Below are 9,227 nucleotides of genomic sequence, written 5' to 3'. Positions count from 1 at the left end.
GCCTCCTCCTCCTCCTCTTCCTTCTCCTCCTCCTCTCCCAGCCTCCTCCTCCTCCTCTTCCTCTCCCAGCCTCCTCCTCCTCCTCTTCCTTCTTCTTTTAAAGATTTGTTTTATTTTATTTATTTTGTGTATATGAGTATTTGTGTATATGAGTACACTGTAGCTGTACAGATGGTTGTGAGCCTTCATGTGGTTATTAGGAATTGAATTAAGATCTCTGCTTGCTCCGGTTGGCCCCTGCTTGCTCACGCCCAAAGATTTATTTATTATTAAATAAGTACACTGTTGCTTTCTTCAGACACACCAGAAGAGGGCATCAGATCTCATTATGGGTGGTTCTGAGCCACCATATGGTTGCTGGGAGTTGAACTCAGGACCTTCGGAAGAGCAGTCGGTGCTCTTATCAACTGAGCCATCTCGCCAGCCCAAAAAGATTTATTTGTTTTATCTATGTGAGTACACTGTCGCTGTCTTCAGACACACTAGAAGAGGGCATCAGATCCTATTCCAGATGATCATGTGGTTGCTGGGAATTGAACTCAGGACCTCTAGCAGAGCAGGCAGTACTCTTAACCACTGAGCCATCCCTCCAGCCCCTGCCCCTGGCCTTCGTTTTTATTGTAAGTGCTTATGTAGTGGGCTCGAGGAGGTCACAGGGCAACTCGTGCAACAACTTGCAGGACTCAGTTTTCTCTGTCCACCATGCTGGTCCCAGAGAGTAAACTCAAGCCATCAGGTTTGGTGTCTGTGCCTTCTTGCACGGTTGACTAGTCTCATTTAAGTCACCATTTGCTTGTATTTCCTGTGACTTCCAGAAGAACTGTATCCTCAAGCAGTGGTCTCAGAAGCAGTCATGTTGGCTTAGAGTTGAGGGGATAGCACCGCCTACAATGGACTGGACTCTTCCATACCTATCACTAGTTAGGAAATGCCCTATACACTTACCTGCTGGGTAGTCTAATTAAGGCATTTCCTTAATTAAGGTTTCTGTGTGTGTTAGGGTTTCTGTCTTAACTGGGGAGCTGTGCTTCAGACTGGAGCATAGTCACAGCTCCTCTATGATGTTCGTCCTGGGAAGAGGGGACACTCAGGACATGCTCTCATTGCAGGAAAGCTCAGGAGTTGAGTCACACACCAGAACACTTAGACCCTCTGTGCCTCACTCTCACACGCTGTGTGACTGGTCATGAGAGCCAGCATCAAGGTGTGAGGATGAAAGTCAGTCCCACAGAGGGAAGGAGGAGGAACACCCAGTGATGGTGAATCTCAGTTGTCAACTTGAGATCTAGAATCACCTCCAGAGAACATTGTAGAAGAGAGGTGGCAAGAATGTAACCGCTGGAGAATGGGAGGAGGGGGTGTGCAGTGCTGTCTTCGGGGCATGACGTGGGCATGGCACCCTCACTGCCGCTGTGGTGGGTTGCCTGCACTCCATCAGGTCAACAAGATCAGTCAGCACAACAGGACTCAGTGGGTCCTTAATTAGAACAAAAATAAAGGAGCAGATGTGAAGGGCAAGGCGGACATACTGGGCATCCATGGGGAAGTGAGGGCAGTTGCCATAAGCTCAAGATGCCTTATGTACATATATGAACTTGTAAAAGAATAAAAAAAGATACTCTAGGTGCCGGGCGATGGTGGCACACGCCTTTAATCCCAGCACTTGGGAGGCAGAGGCAGGCGGATTTCTAAGTTCCACGCCAGCCTGGTCTACAGAGTGGCCAGAGAATTTCTATGTAATTACACTTTCTTGTGCACTGGGGATTGTATTACACCAGGAAAGTTTCCCCAAATTGTACCAAGTTTAAATATGCTGGTACTAAACCACCCGACAGACTCTAGAAGTTTGATCCAGCCAGATGAGTCAGGCTGAACTTGGTTTTTATCCTCACCTCTGCGTGATTCATTTCCCTGGGAGAAGAGCAGCATGGAGGGAAGTCAGGGCAGGAATTCAAACCGGGTAGAAACCTGGAGGCCAGAGCTGATACAGAGACCATACAGCAGACAAGGTGTTGTTTACTGGCTTGCTTCTCAGGGCTTGCTCATCCTGCTCTCTTATAAAATCCAAGACCACCCTCCAGGAGAGGCACCACCCACAATGGTCTAGATCCTCTTATGTTAATCACTAATTGAGAATATGCATCACAAACTTGCCCTACAGGCAAATCTTATAGGGTCATTTTCTCAGTTGAGAGTCCCTCTTCCAAAACAATTCTGTCTTGTGTCAAGCTGACATAAAACTAGCCAAAACAGTTTCTTTTTCCCATAGGACTCTAGTTTGTGTCAAGAGAACAAAGAAACAAATATCCCAATCAGTACAGATCCCCTGGACCTGGAGTTACAGATGATTGCATGCACCTGACGTGGGACCAAATTCAGGTCCTCTGGAAGAGCAGCAAGCGGTCCCCTTAGCTGCTGAGCCACCTCCCTAGCCCCATTGTCATTTAAAATTAGAGTATCTTTTCTTTATTCTTTTACAAGTTCATATATGTACATAAGGTATCTTGAGCTTATGGCAACTGCCCTCACTTCCCCATGGATGCCCAGTATGTCCGCCTTGCCCTTCACATCTGCTCCTTTATTTTTGTTCTAATTAAGGACCTACTGAGTCCTGTTGTGCTGACTGATCTTGTTGACCTGATAGAGTGCAGGCAACCCACCACAGTGGCAGTGAGGGTGCCATGCCCATGTCATGCCCCGAAGACAGCACTGCACACCCCCTCCTCCCATTCTCCAGCGGTTACATTCTTGCCACCTCTCTTCTACAATGTTCTCCGAGCTTTGGGGACAAGGGTTGATACAGATGCCCCATTTAAGAGTTGAATATGAGACAAAAGCTTATTCTAAGCGCTTTGGCCGGTCATGAACCTCTGCATTGACTGCGGACCACCACACGTAGAAACTTCTTTGGCCAAAGTTGAGGGCAACCCTGATCTGTGGCTGTGAGCATAAATGTTCAGAAGTCAGCTTGACAGCATGCCCATTTTAGCAGAATGACAGTAGTAGGTCCTTCCCAAGGTCCTGTGACCTCCTGAGCCTGGGACTTTTAACTAAATTTATAGTCCTAGGCCTGAATTCCTTTCTGGGGGGCAGGCTTCAAACCCAATCCCAAAGTAGTTGGTTACCTCTGTGGGGGTCCCTGCAGGTGTCATGGGAGACAGGGAGGGAAATGAATCACGCAGAGGTGAGGATAAAAACCAAGTTCAGCCTGACTCATCTGGCTGGATCAAACTTCTAGAGTCTGTCGGGTGGTTTAGTACCAGCATATTTAAACTTGGTACAATTTGGGGAAACTTTCCTGGTGTAATACAATCCCCAGTGCACAAGAAAGTGTAATTACATAGAAATTCAAAGTACATGCCATCTCTTCCAGGAAGATGAGTTCTAGAGATAGGTTCGTGTATTAGCTTAGGAGTCTAAGAAAGGGTCTAGCCTGGTCTTGGTCATACAGGTGAGGACAAATAGAGAGGTCATTTCGTATCTCTGATGCTGGCTGTGGGATCTTGGAGGAGCCTTTGGCCATATAGAAAATGTAAGTAAGGGTCATTTAGATTACTAGACACCTCTAGTCCTGATTGTGGGAGCTTGCTATGGTCTGGACCAACAGATATCAAAGATCACCAAAGTATTAATCACCTCCAATTCCCAGCTTCCTGGGTAGAAGAACAGGTTTTATGTCCTTTATTTTGAGAGGACAATCCTGCATGCTTAACACTCCTGGTTTCCCTGGAGATCTATGACTGCCAGAACAGTTTGTCCCCAACATGCCTCTATAACCTTCATACTTCTCCTGCTCAGTGGTCACATCTTGCTAGGAAAGGCAGTATTGTGTAGCGTGTAGGGTTAGGGTTAGGGATACCGTTGATATCTTTACTCAGCAGCTGGTCTAGCACTCGCCATGCCTGGTACTGAAGCTACACTTGACTGTAGATACAATGTAGCCAGCTGCCTCTGGCTCCTGCCTTTGTAGCTTTCCCACCATGGTGGACTGAAACTTCAATCTATGAGTCAAAAATAAACCCTTTCTCTCTAAGTTGCTTTTGCCCTGGTATCTTGTCAGAGTAATACGAAGAGAAACTATGACATACACATTGATGGTGACACATAGAATCAACAGTCACTTCTAAGTACCATAGGGTTGGTTATCTCCCCACTGCTGTAAAATATCTGAGGGCAACTACATAAGGGGCGCTTTGTTTTCTCACAGCTTCTCAGGTCTCAAGCCATCACAGTAGAGCAGGCACAACCGAGCCGAGTGGCTCGAATCATGGAGGCTGCAGAAGCAGCGCTGCCAGAAGAGTGAGGACAAGCTGCACGCCCATGGCTATTGTCCCCGTGACCCTTCTCTCTAGGCACTTCCTTCTGTCATTCGCCACTTCCCAGCAGCCTCTTCAAGTCTGATCCAATCTCCTCTGGAATGCCCTCCCAGACGCATCTGGAAGTGTACTTTACTAGCCTAGCTGTCTCTCAGTCCAATAAAATTGGCCAAGATTAATGATCACATTAGGCCCCATTCATCTCCTGGGCATCTCTCAGAACCACTGTTCCCAGGCTATGGCCTGAAATCCCACTCCAGCCCTGTGGATGCTCCCCAGCAGGTGGCAATAAGACAATTTGTCCTTGTCTTCACACCAACACCATATACAGGCTTCAGAGGTTCTGGCGGCTGCTCCCAAAGGAGCGAGAGGAAAGACGAGCAGAGAGCGGTCTGCCTTCCTCTTTCAAGCTCTCTTTGAGGGCTTGTCCAGTGTAGGCAGTGCCACCCACATACCTAAGAGAGCAGTGGCAGTTCCCCAAGGGCTGTCTGATGAGACAAGAAGGTGTTTCCTGCAGTTCTCCTTGGACTTCAGACTCTACCTCCCCGGATTCGCACCTGCAATCCTGAGGATTTGAAACCCCTCTCCTCAGCACAGCCTCCACGCAGGTGACACTGCTGTCCACGGCTTCTCACTTTCTCTTGGTTTTTTTTTTTTTTTTAAAGACTTATTTATTGGTATACATAAATATACTATAGCTGACTTCAGACACACCAGAAAAGGTTGTCAGATCTCATTACGGGTGGTTGTGAGCCACCATGTGGTTGCTGGGATTTGAACTCAGGACCTTTGGAAGAGCAGTTAGTGCTCTTACCTGCTGAGCCATCTCGTCAGCCCTTCTCTTGTTTTTTTTTTTTAAATGCTTCTCAAGCTTTCTGGAAGCTGGAAGCTGCCAAACACTCTGGAAATGAGATGCTTGCAGTCCCATACTCTGCCTAATGCTAATGCTCATGGTGAAGCGACAGGAATTGTGGGAGTCATTGCTTTTTGTTTCTGCCACCTGGTAATTAATTGTGATGATTTCAGATAAATTTGACCTCTTCCTTCGAAAGCACTGCTGACACTACTCCGGCTCTTTCCTTTAAAGAAAAGATTAGATTTATGGAAGGAATGGGGGGCACATGTGGAGGTCAGAGGGCAACTTCAGGAGTTGTTTCTCTTCCCCCACCAGGTAGGTCCCAGGGACTGAATGCAGATCATCAGGATTATAAGTACCTACTGGGCCATTTCTTGCGCCCCTTTTTATTGTTGCCAGTCCTGGGGATTGAATGTAGCCCTTTGCCGATGTTGGATAAGACCTTGCCACTAACCCCTGGCCCTGGTCCTTTACTTTTTATTATTATTTTTTAATTTAGGGTTTTTTTTTAAAGATTTATTTATTATTATAAATAAGTACACTTTAGTTGTCTTCAGACGCACCAGAAGAGGGCATCAAGATCTCATTATGGGTGGTTGTGAACCACTATGTGGTTGCTGGGATTTGAATTCAGGACCTTCGGAAGAACAGTCAGTGCTCTTACCTACCGAGCCATCTCACCAGCCCAGTCCTTTACTTCTTGAGACAGGGTTTCACTGAGTTGTCCAGGTCCTTAACTTGTTTTGCTGCCGAGCTTTTCATCCTCTTGCCTCAGCCTCTGGAGTAACTGGAATGTCAGGCTTATGCCACAAGCCCTGGCTCAGCCCAGGCTCAGCCCAGGTCCTGCAGATGAGTCTAGCTGCTTGGCTTATCTGTCTACAGCAACCGGCCGCTGCTTCCTGTTGGGGGGAACTCCCATTATATGAGACATTAGTGGGTGGCCCCACTGCAGATTAACAAAGCTAAGGCCTCCTTAGGTCTGACCCGGGTCTGAGCCCCAGCCTGGGCAAGGACAACATTGTGTCAGACTTCAATTCCTGAAGTACTGAGCAATGGCCAGAGGCATAAGCAATCTTCCAGATGAGGAATCTAAGCCTGGGTGCAAGGTGTTTATTGAACTTCCTGTCTCTTCCCTGCTGCTTCCTCTAGTCTCCCCCTGGTCCTTCCTTTCAGTACACCCCCTCCCTGGCTATTGACACACACACTGGTTTTCTGGTTCTGAGGGCACTCACTGTAGCGAACCGCGAGACGGCTGGTGACACACTTTCCCGTGACTCCCTCTTGCTAAGAGAACCCTGGTTTTCCATTCGTTCACCCACTTTCCTTATGCACACTGACTGGTCAGTCTGATCAGGCCGTCTCACCATCAGTCCAAAGTTGGCGTTGTGATCTAGCTGTGGCCAGAGATTGCTGGACGTCTCTGGTAAGGCTGTCTTCACAGACTGTGTCCTGCCCCCTTTCTTCTTGCTTCAAGGGGAGCTTGAAGCCACAGCAGTCATCTTGTTACCAAAAGGAAAATACTGCAGCTTTAAAGAAAGTCCTGAAAACCAGTGGAGATGCCTGGGTCCCCGGAACTGCACACCTATCCCCGACTCCCTCCCTCTGACATGCGGTCTCTGTGTGGGTCGCGCTTTGTTGTCTGGTTCTTTTACATGTTTTGTTCTTTGAAGCTAAAACACTCTGATAAACTGATTCAACAGACTAGAGTGTTTTCACAAATAATTGACCCGCAATGGTAGGTCCCAAGGGAGGCCTGGAGGATCTGGGAGACTGAAGTGGGTGCAGACATAGAGTCAGGGACCCCCCTGGGCCTTTTGGGTCCCCCCACCCCCACCAGTCTTACCTCAGAGCAGGAGTGGCAGAGAAGGGGAGACATGGGTAGAGCCTGGATCCCATCCCCTCAGATCGAGGGCAAAGAGACAAAAGGGGTGGGGGGTAGAGAAGCCTCAGTTAGGCTTGGGCAGGGCCGTGGTCAGGGATGACTGACAGGCAAGGTGTGCCCAAGCACCTTCTACCAGAGCTGCTGGTGTTCTGTGTGAACGTGCATGTACACACATGCTCGGCAGCTTGGCTCCATCCCAGCCTGGGGATAATCGTGAGCTTCTGTCTCCCCCTCCTAAGTGCTGAGATTACAGATATGAGCCATCGCGACCACCATATCCATAGAAATCTCAAACCCAGGGCTTCATGCGTACTGGGTAAGCACTCTGCCGAGTCCTCAACCCCTCCTTATGTCTTTTTTGTTCTGTTTCGTTTGTTTTGACAAGGTCTTACTATGTACTTACTGTACTTGTCACTGAATTTCCATGTAGATGGTGATCCTTGAACCCTGGTATCCCCACATGCCGCTCCTCTTTATACTTTTTAAAGTGTACTTTTGTGATCCTTTCAAGAGGGCAAAGGTTGAGAGGAATCAGAGAGGAGACACCTGGGATAATGAGGATGGCACCGAGAGAAGACGTGCTTTCTCTCTCTGGGTGGCTTCTCTCTCTCTCTCTCTCTCTCTCTCTCTCTCTCTCTCTCTCTCTCTGTGTGTGTGTGTGTGTGCCTCCCTGTCTCTGTGTCTCTTTCTGTCTCTCCCTTTCTCTGTGTGTCGCTCTCTCTCTGTTTCTGTCTCTCTTTCCCTCCCCCTCCTCTCCCTCTCTCTCTTTCTATCTCACTGAGTGTGTGTGCCTCCCTCTGTCTCTGTCTGTCTCTCCCTTTCTCTCTGTCTCTCTGTGTGTATCTCTGTCTGTTTCTATCTCTTTCCCTCCCCCTCCTCTCTCTCTCTCTCTCTCTCTCTCTTTCTCTCTCTCTTCCTCTCTCCGTGCCTCCCTGTCTCTGTCTCTGTGTCTCTTTCTGTCTCTCCCTTTCTCTGTGTGTGTGTGTGCCCCTCTGTCTCTATGTCTCTTTCTGTCTCTCCCTTTGTGTGTGTGTGTGTGTGTGCCTCCCTGTTTCTGTGTCTCTTTCTGTCTCTCCCTTTCTCTCTGTGTCTCTCTCTGTCCTGTTTCTGTCTCTCTGTCCCCTTCCCCCCAAGCCTGCCCTGATGATTAGGAAGGCACTGGAGAGTCAGAGGGCTATGGGGACAGTTAAGCTCCTCCCAGGAAAAGAATCAGGTTAGGGAAAGAGTGGGAAGAGGGCAGCGGTGTGCTAGGTCCATGCTGTGTAGAATGGAACACCAGGTGAGAAGTAGGTTGTTTTAGTAGCAGCCAACAAGTTGACATGTGTTTCTAACGCCAAATCTAGTGGTACCTGTGTCGAGACTAAAGAGGGAGGGATTTACATGAGACGACATATAATATAATTAATATAAATGTAGGCCTGACACCCTCTGGTGGTATTGGAAACTGTTATCTCCAAGAGGGTGCTGAGAAGCCTAAATAAGAGCATGAGGTGAATCCTGAGGGCACCAGACAGGATTGCAGTGGATAAAGTAAAAGGCTAGATCAGAGGGAAGCCAGGCAATAGGATGTCTGGACTGTAAACAAATCAACGATCCATTTGAGATTCCCAAAAAAATGTTTGCGAGAAAGATGAGGCCTTACCTAAGGCCTTCATACACACTCAGGCCTTGAGACTGCTTCGTAGATAGCTTAGCATACAACATCAATACTTGGAAGGATGTTATTTGTCTGTCGGCAACCTTCAGGGCAAACGCTGTTAGCTGGCCATGCCAGCATTCTGGTTTCTCAGTCAACCAGAGGCTGCAGCCAGGCTCTGGGTCAAGACCCTCCTTCCCATAGGCTTGTAATTCTGCCTATCTTTCTAAGCTGCTTCTAATGAACTCCTACAGAAACTGTACCCCGCCCCCTGGAGTAAACCACTTACATCTCTGAAAGCCCTGGGATCTGCAGACTGGGATCTATATGTCTCAGGATGGTCACCAACGCAGTCACGTGACAGAGGCAGCTCAGTGTAGTGCATGGGCAAGATGGAGAGAAGGCAAGCAGTGAAGATCCGTTGAATTGAACTGTTCTGATTGGTTTAGATCAGCAATTCCCAACTTGTGGGTAGAGATCTCTTTGGGGGGGGGGGGTTGTCTCATATCAGACACCCTGCCTATCAGAAATTACATT

The sequence above is a fragment of the Mastomys coucha genome, unplaced genomic scaffold (assembly GCF_008632895.1).
Source record: "Mastomys coucha isolate ucsf_1 unplaced genomic scaffold, UCSF_Mcou_1 pScaffold1, whole genome shotgun sequence".
In the NCBI taxonomy this organism is placed as follows: Eukaryota; Metazoa; Chordata; class Mammalia; order Rodentia; family Muridae; genus Mastomys; species Mastomys coucha.
The sequence above is the reverse complement of the archived record's forward strand: the minus strand, read 5'-3'. Positions refer to the sequence as shown.